This window comes from Colletes gigas, unplaced genomic scaffold (assembly GCF_013123115.1).
Source record: "Colletes gigas isolate AHSC1104 unplaced genomic scaffold, ASM1312311v1 Colletes_gigas_Sc00009, whole genome shotgun sequence".
In the NCBI taxonomy this organism is placed as follows: Eukaryota; Metazoa; Arthropoda; class Insecta; order Hymenoptera; family Colletidae; genus Colletes; species Colletes gigas.
This window is the reverse complement of record NW_025106638.1, coordinates 8,666,881-8,687,751: the sequence shown is the minus strand read 5'-3', so window position 1 is coordinate 8,687,751 and position 20,871 is coordinate 8,666,881. Positions and strand designations below refer to the sequence as shown.

General features: G+C 42.2%; 1 protein-coding gene across 1 annotated transcript in view; it reads right to left on the bottom strand.

Moving 5' to 3' along the window:
* The window catches only part of LOC122397305 (fringe glycosyltransferase), a 113,079-nt gene that overhangs the window by 75,323 nt on the left and 16,885 nt on the right, over positions 1-20,871 (bottom strand). The gene's annotated exons all lie outside the window — the stretch shown is intronic.

The window sequence follows — 20,871 nt, the reverse complement described above, 5'->3', positions numbered from 1 at the left end:
AAGACATGATTTCACGACCTTCTAGTGATTTTACCTTCATGAAACGCATTATAACCGGTGACGAAACATGGGTTTATGAGTACGATATGCAAACAAGTCAACAATCTTCGGAATATCGCTTAGAAAATGAACGAAACCCTAAAAAATCACGACAAAGTCGCTCGAAAATTAAGGTCATGCTCACTGTTTTCTTTGATTATCGTGGTGTTGTTCATTCGGAATTCCTTCCAGATGGACAAACAGTAAATAAAGAATCTTATTTGAGCATCATGAGACGATTTCGTGAAAATATTCATCGGAAACGGCCAGATGTGTGGTAAAACAATTCTTGGATCCTGCACCACAATAATGCTTTGTCACACACATTGATCTTGGTACGCGAATTTTTGGCCAAGAACTCAACAAATGTGATCGAACAAGTACCGTATTCACCAGATATGGTCCCCTGTGACTTTTTCTTATTTCCGAAACTCAAATTACCCCTCCGGGGAAAGCGTTTTGAGTCGATAGAGTCTATAAAAGAAAATTCGCAGAAAAAACTAAAGGCGCTACCTTCTTCAGCGTTTAAAAAGTGTTGAAGACTAAGAGAAGCGTTGGCTTATGTGCATTGCTTCTGATGGGGCCTACTTTGAAGGCGACAAAATAAATTTGGATGATTAAGTAAGCAATTTGCGTTTTATTTACAAATACCGGGTACTTATTTTACATAATGCATATGCAGACGTAAAGTCGGTCGAGTGCTTGCGAAAGGAACGGTCCCTCTTGCGGCGAGTACGGGAAACGATGGACCCCAGAGTCCCAATGACAACTTCGGTCATTTACAGAGTCGAGAGCAAATTAACGAATACCTTTCGTTCTTAAATTTTTCTAAACCAATTTGCTCTGTCGATTTGGAAGGGTCAACTGTAAATTCTGGTATAAATCCCGAACTCTGCGAACCAAGCGTCGCAAACGCGTGGTGGGATCGCAGAGAGACGCGGTCCGGCGGCGCGCCGCGGAATCCCGAATGCAGTTCTGCGTTTATGCGCGTAAATACACGTCCGCGTGAAACAGTCACGCCGTGGCAATGGGGCCGAGGGAGGGGGTGAAAGCTCCTCCCGCCTCGTAACGGCGGTCTGCGCGGTTAATTCCTGGCAAGGTGCGCATAATTCTCGTCCGGCTGGTCGCACAATGCGAACGCGCCTCCCGGGTTGCTACCATCCCGCGGTTCCACGCTGCTTACAGCCGTTCGGTTTAATTTATACGCGGCGAAGCGCGCACAGTGGTCGCTGCCGTTCAACGTCGCGGAACCTCCGCCAGCGTCTAGGGTCAAGGACGGAATTGCTTCGAGGCCTTTATTAACCCTTTTGTTTTAGACTTTACTCGCTCGTTCGCGGCAGCCCGGCGTCCGTTTTGCACCTGGATTCGCTCGCCTCGATTCCTTCCCTCGATCATTTCGAAACACAGAACTCTCAAATAAGTCTTAATTTACAATTCCTTAAAATAAATTGTTATTAAAAAATAACAAAACTTGCCGATAAATTGTCTGCACTGGAATCCCTTTTAACACTTTCACTGCCACGTTACGCATATATGGGTGACAGGATTTACCACTATGATACTAGAAAAATTAATTCTCCAGTTAAGACATTGAGGGAAATAAATTTGAATAGAATTTGTGAATTTTAACAAGGTTACAAAAATAAGTACCGACACAAATTTCAGGTTATGTAGCTTGCAATGGTATAAAATAAAAATATTATACTGTTTTGGTCTGGCAGCGAACGTGTTAATAGAAAAAACGACTTTCGGAGGTCGAGTGGCTCTTCGAGAGGCATCGGAGCATCCGTGATAAATCTTGGCCGAACAATCCCTGTCCGATCGAACTTTCGACGAGTTCGCGTGTCGCGAAAGGGGGGACGAGTGGAAGAAAACGGACGCGCCTCGAGTGGAGGGCGGTGTAAACTTTCGAAAGAAGCTGTCCTCGGCCGGAGAATGGGCAACGGAAGCTCTCTACGTATCATTCAGCTTCCGTTCGAGGACATCTTTAAGGTCATTGACTCCCGAACCGATACAACGGGAGGAAAGGGCTGAAAGTACCGGGGAAAAGATGGACGTAGAACCCAGCGAGACGTTTTGGCTGGCGTCGAGATGGAAACTAGTTTCTTTTCAGGTCGAAAGAAAAGGAGACGGAGGCGAAGGCGGAGACGGAGACGGAATATCGATCGAGCGGTCCTGGACGTCGAACTTCTGGGATACCCGATACACAGAATAAGGCCAGGAGTTGCGCGTCGACCACAAGATTTTCTTTCTTCGACCTCGGGGGATATTTTGTTACGCGGATACGATTGCGCCGATCGGGACACGGCGTTTTACTTGTCGCTCGATTTTTGTTTTCTTTACGAACGGGAACACGCCCTTCGAGGAAACGAGACCAGCTTCGAGTTAAGTTTGGTAGACAGTTTCTTTCTCTTGGAGTTGTGTCTCTTTTTTATAAAATTTTTCAGGTCTCTGGAGGGACTTTAAAACAGAGTTTAATAATATAATTGTCACTTTATAAAGTTAAAATTTAAGATCGTCTTTGTTGAAAACTGACTTCAGACATTGATAGTATTTTTCGACCACATTATTTTCACTAATATTTTTTAATAGTAGATTAAGGTTTATTTTATTAAGAAGGATTATAAATAGACTTTATATTAACTACGCACTGATTAAACTTTAATTTTAAAGAACATACAAAACATTGATTGCTTGGATTAAAATATCCCTTAATACTAGAACTATCAACAATTATGGCGTATTTATTTGCACCAAAGAGATTAAAACGATAGATATTCGAAGAAATATATAATGTAATGGGAAATAAATGTTCATTCGTTCTCTCAATGAAGAGTACGGTAAATTTGAAAAAATCCTGTTGGAATATGGAAATTCGAGCATGGGGCCAATCGCGACATCTGTTGTCATGCAATAGACATTGCATTGGTGCCATCTAGGCTTTATTAAAGTACTATGCACGTTGTCAACTACTCTGTACAGTCATATATAAAATGTTATAAATACACAATTGTGATCTTGTAAATTATTTTTCACCAACCAACAAATCCATGCGAGTAAATTTTTTACAATTTCTATTAGAAATTACGATCATTTTGATCTCTTCGGTAGTTCTAGCGTTAAATAAATTTGCTATTTAGAGGTTTTAGAGAGTTCTAATTAGCAGCTATTCAACGCGAACGATTGAAAAGAATCTGTAGCCGGATCGAAGGAGGTCTTCTGGAATTAATCGGAGGGGGGTGACCAGGGGACACGCGTTCCCGAGGATTTCGTTCGTTCCTGCTCGAGGATTTCCTTATCCGTACCGGAACAGACCGGGATCGATTCCGAGTCGGACGATTCGACCTTTCCTGGTCGTGTTTGGCGTCCCGGGAGTTTCTTCTTCGCGACGCCTCGAGGAGAACGTCTTCTCTGCCGCGAACACTTGGAAGCCAATTTCTGTTATCAATGTAATATTCTGCACCGAGAGGCCCCGGAAATGGCTCGTTGACTCTCGCCGCGCCGCTCATTGCTACATCCGGCACGATGCTTGCCGGTACACAATATAACTTGATACACTCGAAAGTGGAACAAAAGAGTTCCACGGAACTCTTTCGTCCGGGTAATACGTGCACGTGTATCTGATAATTGCATCGTTTCGCCGATTCTACTCATCTCCTCCTCCTCCCACCCCTCCTTTCCTCCACGTTCCTTATCGCCGCCCCCGCTCGTCGGCGAATTTTCTCTACCGTTTGTCTCCTCGTTCCTATTAGTCGCTGACTCTTGACCTCTGGATCGTAGATTCCAAGTACTGGATCCGGGTACGAATCCTAAACGTTAACCTTTTACACCCGGCGATTATTTTTAATTTCAACTACTTGCAATTTTCTGCCGCGGTTCCCAAACGTTAAACGCGTTAAATGTTACTTTGACGAGGGATTAAACTTTCTGTATCTAAGCAAAATTTTAATGGGAGATTCTAGAGGCCAAAATAAGACGAACATCAAGGATACCAATTCGTTGATCGAGGTTTCGTTAAAAAGTTATTAACGTTTAAATTTCCGCCTGCAGATAGGCAACCTGCATACAGCTGTGTGCACGCGATAGTGGTTCTTGTTGAGGATCTATCGTTATGAAAGATTGAACTCAACCGCTTACATACAGAAGAAAAAATGGTTTATTGAAAAGTATAATAATGGATATTACAAGACACGGAGGCAAAAAACTAAGTAAAAGACTTTCTCCGCGGTCATGGTTGTCGCACAACTAACTCCAAACGGAGAAAAAGCCCGGCTTTATAGGCGTCGCCAAATGATCGGCAGACCTATGGGTTTTATGACCCGACCTGGGTCGACGTCGAGCCGAGAAAAATCGCAATGCTAGACATTGAAAATATATCTATTCTCAACAGTTCTTACTCAGCATAAGAAACTCTACTTACTGACGTATCTACAGCCTCATTGTTTTGTGAGTGAGAACCACTAGCAGCTGTATGCAGGTTGTCTATCTGCAGGCGGAACTTTAAACGTTAATAACTTTTTAACGAAGCCTCGATCAACAAATTGCTATTCTTGATTTTTGTCTTATTTTGGCCTCTAGAATCTCCCATTAAACTTTTTCCCATTAAAAAATTCCCAAATAAGAGACATTGACGTCTTGATCGACTCGCGACAGCTAAGGATTAACATATGTACCTGGATTCCGAGAAACGGAATCCAATCTCGCGAATTCATCGAACGGGGCACACGTTGCTGTACTCGGTTCGTTCCTCCTCCGATACTGAATGGAATCATTCATGCGAGGACACGTACTTATACGCTGTGGCTCTCGAGATACGCCAACGGGGTAAAAAGTCTTCCGAGTATCCGGCGAGGCGCGCCAATCAGAAGATACCACTCTACCTTATCGACGATTCGAGGAACTTTTTTATTCGTTGCTTGGTGCCAGGATACACCCATACTGTGCGAGCCTTTTTTTTCTTCGAACGACGACAAATATTGCCCGACGACCGAAACGAATAGCTCAAACCAAATACAACCATAGACGAGATAAAAAAGATAAGAGGAACGCGCCCAAAACCTCGCACTTTTACGACTCAGGGCTTATACAGCAAATTCTATTTGTCATCTCTCTTTCAAATATTAATTGTATTTAATTATATTTAATCTTTCCATTGTAAAAGAAATTTTTTTAAATAAATATAAAATTCCCTAAAACTTGGATGAAGCAGATTTCCAATATTAAAATACACAATATGTATTTATAAATTTACTAACAAAAATAAGCAATTTTCCGTGGATCCAGAAGCAACAACGCTCCCTCGAGGATTGAAACGTAACCCATTCGCTGGCGTCCGACTATTTTCCCCGCTTCAATTATGTAACAGTATCGAGCACTTATCGTTACGGACTGATCGTTCGCGCTAGAATGTTTCGGACCGTCTTAAATCCTACTTTTCCGGGGGGATTGATGGAATTATTCAGAGAAAAGAGTCGGTGCTTCGCAGTTTCCTGGCAGTTCCGCGATAGTTGAAGTCCTCCGCTCAGAACTACGAGACCAATTTATTCACGAGCCAGAAAAACAGTTAGAAAATGCAGAGGAGCCCTGAGTGAACGCGACGCGAGGCGCAACAGTTTCGATCTATTTTAACAGCTAAACCGAACCTACGTAACGACTTCTCGGCTATTAACCGTGCACAGATCATAAAGCGCGAACTATTCGACGCCGATCCGTGCCGCGATTTGCTTACCGGAGAGCCAGGGATTTCGCAAAACGGTTGGCGCGTTGCGACACGCTTCGCGAAACAGATCTCGGGGCCGATCTTTTCAAGCCTTCCGAGACGGCGTAAAAGAAAGTCGCAGCCTGGAATGCCATGCCATAACTAGACCAATATAGATACACCCAGAGTATTGCAAAAAAAAATTCTCCGAGCTGTCGGCATCGGAGAGACGTAAGATAGAAAAATTATTGATCGGTATGAATAATGCATGGCAAATGGACCAAGTAGAATCCTGATCCATTTCGATACCTCGGAACAACATAATCGAACGAGACTAATAACTTTCTGACAAAATCTTCTGTAGTTAGACGAGAAACAAGTATTCTCGTTTTACGACAAGCGTATGTTTTTCTAGTAATTCCTACGATAACGGTACTATTTATGACAGTGTTGCATTTTTAAAATTATCCTACGCATTGTACCGTATATTTATTTATGTTTCCTGACAGTTGAATACAACACAGTAGTTAATTTAAAAGCTACTGTATCATTAAAATCAACCGTCGTATAGAAAAGTTTTAATAAAAATGCCAGGTCGTTAATCTGTTAATATTCAACAAAATCGTCATCTTAAAGCAACCATTTGTATTACTCATTTGTTCGTTCTTTAGTAGAAAAGGTGTAATGCGTAGGGAACAACAAAATATAGATTATACATCGAAGATATTATAAAATTTTAGTTATTAAATTTAACAATATGATGCTATTCTGGATCGAGGGACAATTTATTTAACGAGCATCAATTCTGAAGCCTGTCAAGGTCATCATGAATTAATTGGACGCTTCACTGATTATAGATAAAAAAAATTTAGAATGTTGGAATACTTTTACTTTTATACCATATACAGGGTGTTCGGCTACCTATTGCAAAAATTTTAATGAGCGATAGTAAAGGCCAAAATAAGACGAAAATCAAGAATACTAATTTGTTGATAGAGGCTTCGTTGCAAAGTTATTAACATTTAAAGTTCCGCCTGTAGAATGACAATCCGCTAAACAGCTGCGTTCGCGCGGACGGTTGCGGCAGGCCAGTGCTAGTGGTTCTCACGCAGCATGAAAAATTCTACTTACCGACATTATCGACAGCCTTAGATTTTTGTCCGCTTATGGAAATGCGAACACTTTACATTGAATAAGATTCAACCTGTCTTATGAAAATCCAGAAGGGCATATCAAAACTCGCCCGACGAGATTTTCACAGAGAAAAGGTGAATGCCAGTTCCAATACACAATGTTGTGAACAAAAATCACCCACACGCGATTATACACGCCCCACGATTGTCCACAGTGTCCACAAGTATCCACAAATAATCCTTTCAGGCACTAACCACTATGCAATTAAATAAACACGCACCGCGATTATGTTATTCAGTACTTCAGAAACGTACAATTTCTCACAATAAAGTCCGCGAGCATATCCGGTACACACGTACACGTAGACATTCACGAATAACGTAATCGCGGTGCGTGTTTATTTAATTGCATAGTGGTTAGTGCCTGAAAGGATTATTTGTGTATACTTGTGGACACTGTGGACAATCGTGGGGCGTGTATAATCGCGTGTGGATGATTTTTGTTCACAACATTGTGTATTGGAACTGGCATTCACCCTTTCTCTGTGAAAATCTCGTCGGGCGAGTTTTGATATGCCCTTCTGGATTTTCATAAGACAGGTTGAATCTTATTCAACGTAAGGTGTTCGCATTCCCATGAGTGGACAAAAATCTAAGGCTGTCGATAATGTCGGTAAGTAGAATTTTTCATGCTGCGTGAGAACCACTAGCACTGGCCTGCCGCAACCGTCCGCGCGAACGCAGCTGTTTAGCGGATTGTCATTCTACAGGCGGAACTTTAAATGTTAATAACTTTGCAACGAAGCCTTCATCAACAAATTAGTATTCTTGATTTTCGTCTTATTTTGGACTCTACTATCGCTCATTAAAATTTTTGCAATAGGTAGCTGAACACCCTGTATACATTGGTGGGACTTGACACTGGAACTACCAAAACAGTCAGAAATTACACACTCGTAATTTTTAATAAAACTTGTATAAAATTTATTCGACTGAATTATTGAAAATTTACTGCAATTTTTTCACAGGAGAATGAACAAACATTTATTTCCATTGTGTTATATATTTTTTTGCGTATCTATCGTTTCAATTTCTTTGGTAAAAATAAAACTACTATAATTGTTGGTAGTTCCAGCGTTAAATTCATTTACAATAAATGAATAAATAGGAAAGACCCCAAATGGGAACCTGGTCGAACACCAGAAGCAGTTTTTATTTCTCTAAAATAATTATTATTGGATTTACCTAATTTTCGGTTTTAAAGAACAACGGGGATTGTTTACTGTTTTATGAATATCATCAAACTTTAAGGCACGACCAATGTAATGGGACATCGAAGCGACCGGAACGTTGGACGGAAAAAGAGCCCGTTGTGCGCGCGGCTTAAAGTCATACGGATTCGCGTCAGCGCGCGTAGTGGCTCGTAACCGCGCACACTTGTTCGAAAAGGGAGTAGAGTGCGTGTCGCCATTTGCAGATCCGCCGGTGCAACGCCGGTCCGTGCACTCCTCTTCTACGCACCGAAACTGGTTTGCACCTGATACCGGCTTCGTGATCGAATGACGCGTTTCAATGCGTCCTCCTTCCCCTTCTTCTTGCCCCCCTTCTTACCCCTTGGTTCCGACCGCTTCTCTTTTTTCTTCCACCCGTTCCCTTTCGCTTGCTCCTTTTTCCACGTTCACAAAGATCAAGCTCACGCGAGTTCCCCTCGACCCTCTCGTTCCATTTTTCCCTTCTACCTTTTTCGCAATCATTTCGCTGCCCTCGCGAATTCGCCTCCAGGAAAGGAGGACCCAGAGGATAATTCGGAAAAGAAGCTGCCGAAAAATTCAGATTCGACCATGTCGCACCGTGTGCGGAAATTCAATAATCGTATCTAGCGATCGCGTAGGTTCAACGCCTATGGGCGTCCATCTGGAGGTCGAAAGAGATTCGTATCTGGGATGAATCATTTACTCCTGATTTTAAAGCACAACGTAAATTAGGTACGAATAATGTTAACGATCTAGAAATAAAATGTAGAAAACCGTGATACGAACTCGCAGATATGCGACTGCCTGGACCACAAAGGCCATAACGGGATAAAGACCTTGCATTATAATATACAGGTATATTAAACCGCATTGTCTAAGTAAAACGTAAATTTTAATTAATTCCAAAAGGTATCCGCGTCTAATTGCGTCACTTACGTCACTCTTGGAATCATAAAACTTTTAAAAGTAGCGCTCATTTCCGTTGTTTAAAATAGTAAGTAGTATGGTGTTACGAGGACTGGTTTCTACCGGGGCACCTGGTACATTAGCAGTGTAACAGTGAACGACGGTCGTTGTGCATCGCCATTAATTTTGACACAGTTACGCAACAATCGATTCGACTAATCGCGAGGCTCACGGTCCAACGGACCAGCGTCATCTAAATCAATTGGGTGTTATGACGACGGGTCAAATCGATTAAACGATCGATCGTGGAGAGTGGCCGTTTGAAACGATACCACGCGTCGCGCGACTCGACCATGTTGGACAACTGTTATTTCACGAGAATGTTACGAAATTATATTAATAATAGCAACAAGAGTGATGGCGAAAAACAACTTTTAATAGCTATGTATATAGTCTCTAACTTGGTCCAGTTACTAAAATCACCCTCGTATTAAAAGTTTGTTACCGAGCGCGTAGTTCATTTATTTTCTGGCGTCCATTATACCCGTACTGAAGATGGTTTCCGGTTGAGAAATGACCGAGGCAACAGGTGCGCCAGCGAAATACGAAAATCCTTATTTATTATCTCGTCCGCGTCAGACCCCCTCAAAGCCAACTCGAACACGCTCACGAACCACTGTTCTCGCGCCAACGATGCTCTCAAATGTGAAATAGAATGGCCACTCGTCGCCCAAAGGAACGACACCTCGTCACGCGTTTAAGCAACCTTTAACGCTCTATAAATGTTTTGTTTGTTATTATCGTTTATGTAATACTGTCGTTAGTCGGTAAAAACTAAAGCATCGTTACGATTTCGAAATAAACCATTTTTACGAGTTAAAATGGTTCCGGAGTCCGCGGCGTGTGGTAAATACATCGGAAAATATCAGGCTCAACACAATACTAAGAACGACATATTGAATTTAAATTTACGTGCTACGAGTTAAAGGGTTAGAACGTTAAGCTGTGTCGAGCGATTGTAATTAAAACCGAACACTTTGCTCTTCCTCGTCGAGGAATCGACGCGAGGAACAATGGGCGCATTCCCATCGGGCGTATTTACAATTCCGACGACACGTATCGTAGTCGAAAGGCTGGTCGCGTGCAGAGGAGAACAAAAGACGACAACTGGCGAGGTGCCAGCCAGGAACGATCGTACGCGAACCTAACCCCCCGCCACGCCGCGTTTTGTATCCAGTCCCCTTGCTCGCTCGTCCAAGAAATAATATTCTCCGCGTTGTCGAGATTCCGGGAACGCCGACGGAATCACCGAATTCGTATCACGTGTGGCGTTCAACGATACACCTGCCACCAGGGGACACGTACGATTAAGGCGGGATTACAAACAGGCGCGGAGCTATGCCGACGATTTCACGTCAACCGGGGCCCGCGGGAGGATTAAAGCGCCCCCTCTACCGGGATTAAAAGAAATCAGGGATCGGATGGGACCCCGCTCGCGCGAACGGAAACGTTTTCAGGAGTTTCTGTCGACCAGCAATTTTCCACTTTTCGAAGAAAAATTTCAGATCCGTAAATTAGAATCTCTAGACGCGGCTAAAATTTGACGACAACTGTTTTTGCACAGTCTCCTTACGGAACGCAAATTCCAGCCTGGTTAATGGGAACATAATCGTTAGCGGAGGATCGGTACCTCGTAGGCGTCGACAGGAGGACGCCGAGGATGACGAGCCGGTCGAACCCGGGGACTCCGAGGAGAAAATGGGAGGTTCCCGGTCAGCGTTCCTAAACGCTTATTATGCGGCATTACACCAGCAGCAGTCCTTTTGCTTGTATATATAATACTAAGTCACGCAAGCGTTCACCGTTGCGGGGAACTTCGTGTCCAGAAGCGAAGCAAGTTTTTTGCGGGCCTCTCCGTAATTGCGCCAGCGCGAAGGATATCGTCGAGGAATCGCGGGCAGCTCGAAACACGAGCACAACTGTTCGTTGGTTACGACGCGGGGATGATTATTCGCAACGACCCTCGAACGACCGTGCCTTGATGCGTTCACTCCCCTTCCAGGTCCCTCCGGCCACACGACTCGTCATGCGCGACACGTAACAATTTTAAAAATTTTATGTTTCACCCTTGGTCGTTCGAAGGAAGCTTAATGCGCGCTCCGACGTAATAAAACGTAATACGATAAACGCCAGGTTTAATACACAGACCGTCAACAATTGTATATAATTTATTAGTAGCGTTGTTTGTCAACGGAGTAAATTAACTCTTTCGAAGATAGAAGAATGTTTGCGTACGCGGTCAGAAAGTGGACGATCGATATTGTCGAGGACATTAATGGTGCCGTGAAATTATTGTCGAGGCACTAGGAACCGTCGTAGAAATATTGCCGAGACACCGAGAACGATGTGAAAGTATTGTCGAGGCACCGTAAAAGTATTGCGATGACGCCCATGAACGTATAAAGTTTAGGTTAGGTCTGGCTCGTGGAATGATCGAGCATATACACTTAACCCGGACACGGTGCGTACGACAGGCGAGATTTACAAAACAGCGAGTACTGGCTCGCAATCGGAACGCGTTATTTGAACGAGGCGATACAGCTATCGCTGTGCAAACCGCGGCCGTTCTTGGCCGGAACGCGATAAGACAACCTGAAACGCCGCACGCTCCTCGTCATCCAAGACCCGCCGATCCTTTCACCGGCTACAAACGGGATACCAAGAGATACAACTTCCACCTATAAATCATCGGTATCGTCGTTACCGATCTAAAACTCCGCCAACAATGGATAAACGGCAGCTGGAAACGCCCGCGGCACGTTTTGCGCGAGTCTGTGCTTGCTCGAAATTTGTCCGACTGGCTCGAAGGAGCGAACGACCAATCGCTGGAACGCCAGAATTAAGCCACGTTCACCGCTCAAACACGCGATTCACGTATACGCGAATCGAAAAGTTTGCGTATCTTTAGTAACACGTTCACTGCCAGATGAAAACTGTATAATATTCTGCAAGATTGAAATTTTTATTTCACACCATTGTAACCTACATAACCTAAAATTCACAAATTCCATCCAAACTTATTTCCTTCGATGTCTTAACTTGAGAATTAATTTTTCTAGTATCATAGTGGTAAATCCTGCCACCCACATATGAATGACGTGGCAATCAAAGTGTTAAACTCGACACATAACTGATAGGAAAAGGTAAAGTAAACTGAAAACGTTTGTTTTAAAATATCAACTAGGAAGAAATTGTTACTCTTCCCATTATGCAAAGTTACCTTTACTACGTCGAGTGTGTCAGGCTTTATATTACCGGGATTTGAATGCAAAGTGTCGTTGAATTTATCGACTAACGCCGAAACATGCCGGAGGGTTGACCATCAAGTCGATCGAAAGATACAGATACCGAGTGTGTATGTAATAAAGGACGGTACGAAACTCGGAAAAATTCAAGACGACGACCTGGTTATCCTGGACTATGAAACCTGTTTCGCGCTAAGAAATCCTGTACACGATGATCGTACGACTGAGTTTTGAAGTTTCCGCGAACAACTTTGTATCTGCAGAACGATAGACTCGACAACTGATTCCCTCTCACCGATTATCTTCACCCATCGAAGATCTGGTTCGACTTTCCGTAAAAGTCATCTTGGAATGTTTCCTGATCGAACCAGGTCGACTGTAAGCGCCCAATACACCCCAAGTCAATAAATAAAACTATAAATTGATTTGGGACGCATAAAATTTCGTACGATTCCGTTTCTGGTCGCGTCCTCGATAGTCGGTGCGCTGGGCTCGTCGAATTCTGGTCACGATCGCCATGTGTAAAAACGGCTTTATGTGCGCCGAATGATGGGACAAACTTTGGAAGAATGTCGAGGAAAGAATTACAAAATTACGAACCCTCGATTTCTATCTATCGATGAAAACGAAAGGTCACTGGTCACGGAGCAAACAAAATTTCCGAATCTCTAATTACATTTGTTATGGGTATTTAACCCCGTGAATAAATAAATAAATAATCCGATTAATGTATCTTAAAAAATCCGTTAATGAGATTTCGAGAAGTAAGAAGTTGGCTTACCGATACGTCTAAAATTATAATGGGCAACTCATCGCGTTCACCGAGCTACGTGTTGTGACGGGACGATTGCGAGTTTCGAAGGCCAGAATATCCGAAACCCAAACAAACCGAGAAACACGAGACGAAGCTCGAAGGCCAACGAATGCGGGGCAGTCGAATTCCATCCTGCTAGAAAAATACATCGATGAAATAAGAGTACATAGTCGGTTAATTAACTTTCGTGCTTTTAGATTTCTCCTTTCGATTCTCTTCGTAAATGTAAGGAATCGTTGAAATTTAAACGACAAGCTTTATCAAATCGCTGCAGATTGAATGTTGCGTCGTACCCGATTGAATTCGCGAGCGTAAATAAATCGTTGGGGAAAATTAGCCGGAATCGAAGATCAACGGGCGAAGCGCAGAAAATCTCGAGGATGGATCGGACCGGTGATCGTCAAAGGGTAGCCGATTCCTCGACGCAAATCGCTCGAAACGTCCTGAGTGCGTACGTATTCGAAGCGCGGCAGCTGCGCAACAGGAATTCCATAAATTCGCGGCGCGGCTACGCCGACGTTTCTTTTATCGATAGCACGGGATCTAAGTGGCAGCTCGTAAAGCGTTCGCATAATTGAACGGAGCTAGGTGCAAAATCGTCAACGATAATTTAAGCGACGGATGATAAGTGGTCGCGCGGCTTTCAACGACCCGAGACGCGCTGGAATCTCGACGCTGAAAAAATATGGAGATATCCTTTAGCTATTGCTAATTCGCCTATTGCGACGATTAATCCCAGAGATGCGCGATCGACTTTCGAGCTGGAAATTTAGTATTCGTCGTGCTTCGATCGGTTACACTGTCGATCATAAGTAGATCTTTATGTAAATTCATACTTTTGAATAAATATTTTTTTAAAAACACTTAACGACATGGTTAATAACATTCTTGAATATTATTATCCTCGTCCTTTTTCATCCATAAAAAAAAAATCGCAAAAAAACGCTTTATTTCAGGTTTTTACAGTGGTCTTACCCCTTAGCCACATTCTATTCTCAAAAATAAATTTAAATAATTATTTTACATAATAGAAGAAATTTATTAGGGTTTGTTGATACTAGATATCTACTATAGCTTCCACCTTTTCGAAAGCAATTTCCACGACTATAAGGTACCCTTGTTAGTACGTATTTTAGAATAATTTTAATAATTTAATATTATAATTTAATTTAAATTTAATTTTATAACTTTAATAATTTTTATATAGAGATTAAAAAACTAAGAAATTTCGTAGACACCTATCAATAAGTATCGTTTGCACTAGAAAGAGTTAATAAAACCAAAATCAAAAAAAGGTTAATAAATATAAAACCGAAGTCCAACATCGACTTTGGATTTTGAAAACAGGACTTTGTCCCAATAACCGTTCTAAATAGAATGAAAACGCAAATAGAAAAACGAATAGGGCGCTGTTTTTTTCGTGCGCGTCTCGACGCTTCTTCGCCGACCAGTCGGTCGTCTTTCCGTCTTATAATTTGCATCCGTGTCCGAGGGTGGTGTTAGTATGCACACAATGCCAATTCATATTTTTATTAATAGAATAAACGAAACGGGAGCTTTGTAGAGGGTTGTCTCAGCCCCTAAATATAATAATTCGTATCTCCCTGTACGTATTTCTTATATTTTACACATTAAGTGCATTCTGTAATTTTTTTTAAAATTAAAATTTCCCACAAATGCATAAACATCCGCAGTCTAATCATAAGTATTGTAATAAATCTAGCGTTAAATACGTAAGGCCGTAGTCCAATTTACTCGCTGCAACTAAAGTTTGCAGATCGAATAGATAAATTAGTTTATCCGATAAAAAAAAACTACTCTCGCAGGCTGAAATCCTATAAATCGACTCTGCAGAGCGTCGCGAAGGACAAATATATCGCGTCGTTCGCCGAGAGCCGAGAAACTACTTGCAGCAAAGTTGTCGAAAAGCGAATAAAAGTTTCCACGGTCCGATAAATTGCGCACGGAGCATCTTTTCCTCCGTGGAACAACTTGGATACCGAAAGGGGTTGAAGACGAAGACTAAGGGAGAAAAAAAAAATGAGAGGAAAGAACAGACGAGAAGGGTTCGCGAACAAGAGGAAGAGGATCCGAAAGAGGGCGAATAGAGCCGAAAGGAGAACGAGCCCGCATATGCGACATTCGAGACACTTCCTTCTGCCCCCTGCCAGCCCTTCTTCTTTCTCCAATGGCTTCGCGTCGAAAGGAGAAGGCAAAGAAAGGAGATTGAATCGTCTCCTCCTGTGCCAGCTGGCCCTTCCCCTCACCACCCTTCCTCGTTAATCCCACACCGGCTCATCGTCCTCGCGACGCACCGACGCACAGCGGGGCCAGAATTTATTCGTAACGTGACGAAAATTATACACCGGCTTTCGCTGCTAAATACGCTTTAAAAAGTTCACTGCACGCCAACCATAAAACGCCGCTCGGTTGACAAATAAATTATGTAATTTTTCTTAATATTTGTAATATTGAATTTTCATGTCACGTCTTACAAAATATTCAAGACAGAACCAGATTTAAACATTTGAGAAAAGACATTATGCTTCGTGTATGTGAACAAATTTCTATTTAGCATTTTAATAATATTTGTTGTACTTTAGACTAATCATGACACCTTTTAGTCATAAATGTAAACTCGATGCAATCCTCCTTCGCTTTTGTTTCGTCAGCTGAGATGTAAACGCATAGCGAATAGTCTAAACTGTATAACCTAAGGCGTATTAAATATATTACTTTAATATAATTAAAAAACTAAACTAAACTTTTGTGTAGGTAATGAAGAGTTTCATTGAACGATGCATTAAATATATACGATTGTAATAAAAAAAATTGCTCGCCAAATATTTTCCGACGCCCGTAGCCAGCAGCGAAAATCGGTAAATTATTTTTGGCACGCTACGGATGAATTCCGGGCCACTGGGTATCGGTCCAGAGCGTCCCTCGTGCTTCGTCCTTTCTAGCTATCCTTTTTTAGTCTCCTGTTCGCTCGTCTTGGCCTCGCGCCGGTATTATGAGACTTTTCTGAAAGCGCACAAAAGGATTCCCCTCGTGCACGTGCAACCGCCACTCGGAGGAGTCTCGTGGAGAGTAGCTTCGATTGGCCATCCGAAAGCACGCGTATTTCGTTACCGAGGAGAAAAATAGCCCGACTATCCATAGCAAGAACCGAGCGTTCCACTGACCGAGTGTCCCCCTCTGACCGCCAAAAGCTTTTCTACGGAAACTCGAGTGACGGAGCGTGTTCGAACCTGTTCGAGCACGCTCGACTACCGAAATTAGTGAAATATGCCTTCGGATTTTCCTAGAGTTTAGACACTCTGAAGAAAAGTCGAGCATCCGACGGGTGCACATTTTTGTCAATCCAACTTTGTTTTATTTTTCATATATTTTTGTGGAAACTTCGCAACGAGAAATTTTTTTTTATACTTTTGGACTACCGTAGATTCACCGGTGAAAATCGATAGTTAAGGAGTCAGCTGTGTCCCCTTGTTAGAAGAAAGTCAAGCGTGCATCCAAGGACCATCGACGGGACTTCCGGTCTCTGGAAGGGAGTCGGCCGACCGGGAAGCCACTGGACGTTCTTTCCCATAACAATCCCTCGTCGGATACTTAAACTGTTTACTCGGTCGAGCAACGAAACACGTAAACCAGCGTACCACGATGTAACCGCGATAAGTACGGGGATCAAAGACCAACTACCACACTCTTTCATGGAAAGAGACAGTGTGCTGTACGAGCTGTAATTGCGGCTGTTAATCTGACTACGGAAAGACCATTACCGCATCCACCGTTCGCGAGACCAATAAAATCGCAGCAAATCATGGCAAAAAAAAAAAAAAAATAATACCGGAATCGAGCGATCTAGAGATCGTGGAATAGAAAGAATTATTTTCAGACCTTCTTTTCGGAACGTTGCGTTTGGACCCGAGGAACTCCGGTTCGGCTACCGGCGACGAGGCTTTGAACGGAGGTTTCGAGAAGCGGGAAAGCAAACAAGGAAAAAGTCGAGCCGCAATAGGAAAGAAAACGCGCCGCCACCGGTCGAAATTTGGTAATTGGTTCACGACGACGACGAAAACGACGACGATCCATTAGACGTGTTTTTCTAGGCGCCACTTTAGCAGAGATAATATTTTGACGACGCGATCGGTGGCGCCCTATCTAAACACGAAATTTTCGATGGCTGACCCGTGGCAATAACGTCTCTTTCGCAAACAGCCCCCGGGGAATGTACGCTTTGAGGGAGCCAGGTTGTCTAGTCGATGGACCATCACTGTTAAGGACCAGGACGAAATCAAGTGGTACCTGGTTTCCACTAGAGTCAATTTAGATACACATCACTATGTTAGAGTTTAGCTAATATGCTGATAATGAAGGGCGGCCTAAATTTATGCCTTTTTCTAGGGTATTCGATATAAATACAAATTAATTATATCGAGACTCTTCGGATTCGTGAGAAATATTACAACAAACAGTTCGACTGCATGGAAAAATAAATATGATGGACTCGTTGAAATTCATTTCTTCTATCAAACACGATTGCTATAAAAATTTAACCAACTATTGGAAATAGGTGGTGGAATAAATAAAATAATTTAAACGATATAACTTTTACTAAGCTTTATTTGAAACACTTGGAAGGCACGTCTTTACGCATTGAAAGAAACATACAGAATGAGAAAAGTCAGTGACGAAGAATTCGTCCCGTACCCTCAGACCCAATCGGTCCTATATTTTGTCTAAACAAGTCAAGGAAGGGACACAGCTGCACCCTCTTGACTCGTATCTCTAAACGCAACATACGCGTCGATGGTTTTTGTTACGTAAAGAAAACTTTCTCTTTTAGAAGAGAAAAACCAACACCAACAAAAGGACATTAGCTGCTTTAAATTAATTAATCCGAGCAGGACCATTCTAAACGACACTTTATAATTCCACTTGGAACGCTTCGCTTACCCAAACAAGACATCAGAAGTTTTAGACGTCGAGCGATTTATCTGTTTATTCGTCTCTGGTCGACCTTTTTTTAGTCTTTCCGGAATCTATGAGTGCCTGTATATCATTCAAAAAAAAAAACAAAAAAAAAAGACGCAAAGAATTCGAGTGAACTATCCATGTACTCCACTCTATCAAACGCGAGATCTACTCTCTCTATTTCGAGAACATGCTAGCTAGGGTCTTTCGGTCTGGAACACACGTGCGTGCGCAACGGCGTCGTAAGTGGCTGAAAAACGTTGGAAAAAATAAATTCCGCCTGTAGAGTAACTGTGCCTCTGTTGCTTTGGCGTGCGCGCGGCGCATTAGCCATCGAGGACATCAAACGGCTCACCGAGGACCGCTTGAAAAGCAAACAATTAGCGGAGATATGAATCTTCCTGTCGGCTCGAACGCCCTTTCCAGTGGAGAGAAGCGTTTAATAACGCGCGGCTGATAATGGACCCGCTTCTTCGCGCTTTAACCGATACGACGCAATTCTTTGCTTACATTTTGTCCAATTCTTCAACACTCGTGTTACGTATTGACGTAAGATCGAGTGACAGAAACTATTTACTGAACTGGTACTGATGGGCAGACACCTGTAGTGTATACGTAAATATATGCAAGTTGACAATGGAAGGAATTAAAAAACGCAATTTTCAAACGACCATAACTGCTACAATAGTGAATATATTTCAATGAAATTTATTTCTGAAGTAGAGCTCATGGATAGCTACAAAACAGTATCAGACATTTCCATACAGCTTCAAACAAATTTATTAGAAATGAAAAACGAATTTTTAAGAAAAATCGACAGGTGGTAGGTGCCTAAATTTTTCGACAAAAAAAATTTTCAAATCGTTTTGGAAAAATTATTTTCTGTCGCGGGGGTCAACTACAATCATTTTTGGTAAATACGCATACCTTCGAAATCCTACGCAATTTCGAGAAACAAATTGAGAAAGGTGGACTAATTTTTCGGAGAAATTGAAAAATTTCAAATCGTTCTAAAAAAATTATTTTCCGTTGTGGGGGTCAGTTACGATCATTTTTGGTGAATACACATACCTCTGAAATTCTACGCTCTTTCGAGAAAAAAAATTCTTTACCGAAAATATAATGTGTGGCTAGAAATATGTTTCTGTAATTTCATTTTCTGTCTCACTTCCTCTTGTGTTCATTTCTCTTGTCTATGCGAAAAATATCGAACGTGATTTTGTATTGTCCGTGTTTAAATTTGTAAAATCAGTGATCAGCGATCGGTCAATAAGTAAAATCAGAATCGAATCGATTCGTTCCACGTGAAACTCTAACGCGTCGTCTTTCCGCCTACTGTTCGTCTCTTCAATGGGGGGATTCAACGAGCAGCGTTCGATTCTAACGGGCATACGTTCCTCTTACCGGAAGATCGATGGTCTATCCGAGTGGATATCGGGGGCATTATCGATGCACCGTCAGGTGGAAGACCGGTATCGCGGCCACCTTGTCCGAAAAGGATAAAAAAGCAACTGGATAAGTTCAACGTATCAGATAAACTTGTCCCGCGAGAAGATTAAAGCTCGAGTTCATACCACGTGCACCGTTCCGAGATTGCCTAAACGAGCGACCTGTTTGACCGCCAGCTCTTTCCTTTTCTGTTTACGTATACGGATTCGGGATACAGGGTCGTTGCGTAATACGATCACGATTTTGAGAATTATCTTTAATTATTGCGATTCACAGATTCGATTATCTTATTATAATTATTTCAAATAATATAATTTTATTATTTATTACAATCATGCATTATTAGCGATTTGTGTTAAATTCACTCGACGAATTAAACAATTCGAAACAGTCGTAGCCCCTGGCACGAATCACCCTGAATTAACGACAGAAAAAGAATATTCTGAGACCACTAATGACACGAACCGTATAACGAGTGATCCTTTCAGAAACTGGACGCTAATCGATTCCGTTAAAAATGTCCAACCAAAACTACTTCTTGTTTCTCAATTTCATAATAAGTAGCCACTTATCACTCCGATTCAAGCCGCGGTTCTGCCATCGAGGAGACAACGGTTGATTGATCCCTGCGATTAAACGCGATGAATCGCGCGGCTGAAAAAGGGACCAGCGTACACCAATCAACGTGGAACAACATCTCGAAAGAATTCGCCGGACCGTTTCTCACGGTGAATCGATATTCTCGGTGGAACAACCTCGATAAATTATTCTCCGTGCGGATGTTCATTGGAACGAACTGTTCTCGCTATTTAGTACCTAGTCGCGAGTCGAGCATCGCATAAATTCGCATTTTTCGTCCATCTTAAAAAATATACAGGGCTGGACTATAGCTACGTTTCTCTCCGCGCGATATCGACGAAAGAAAATTGCGACGGTTCAACCTGTTGCGTCGTCAACGCGGGACTCAAAGTGTCGAGGCTAATTAACCGAGTAATTCTTAATTAACGACCGACCCACGTCCAGGAGAATGGGAGTCACGATGGAACTCGATTTCCATGAATCTCTCCACTGTTCGATACGAGATTGGGATCACGTGTTTCGAAATAATTATTTAATACTTTCACTGTCACGTCACCCACATATGAGTGACAGAATTTACCATTATAATACTAGAAAAATTAATTCTCAAGTTAAGACGACGAGAAAAATAAATTTGGTTAGAATTTATGAATTTTAATAAGATTACAAAAATAAGTACTGAAACAAATTTTAGGTTATGTAGCCTACAATGGTCTAA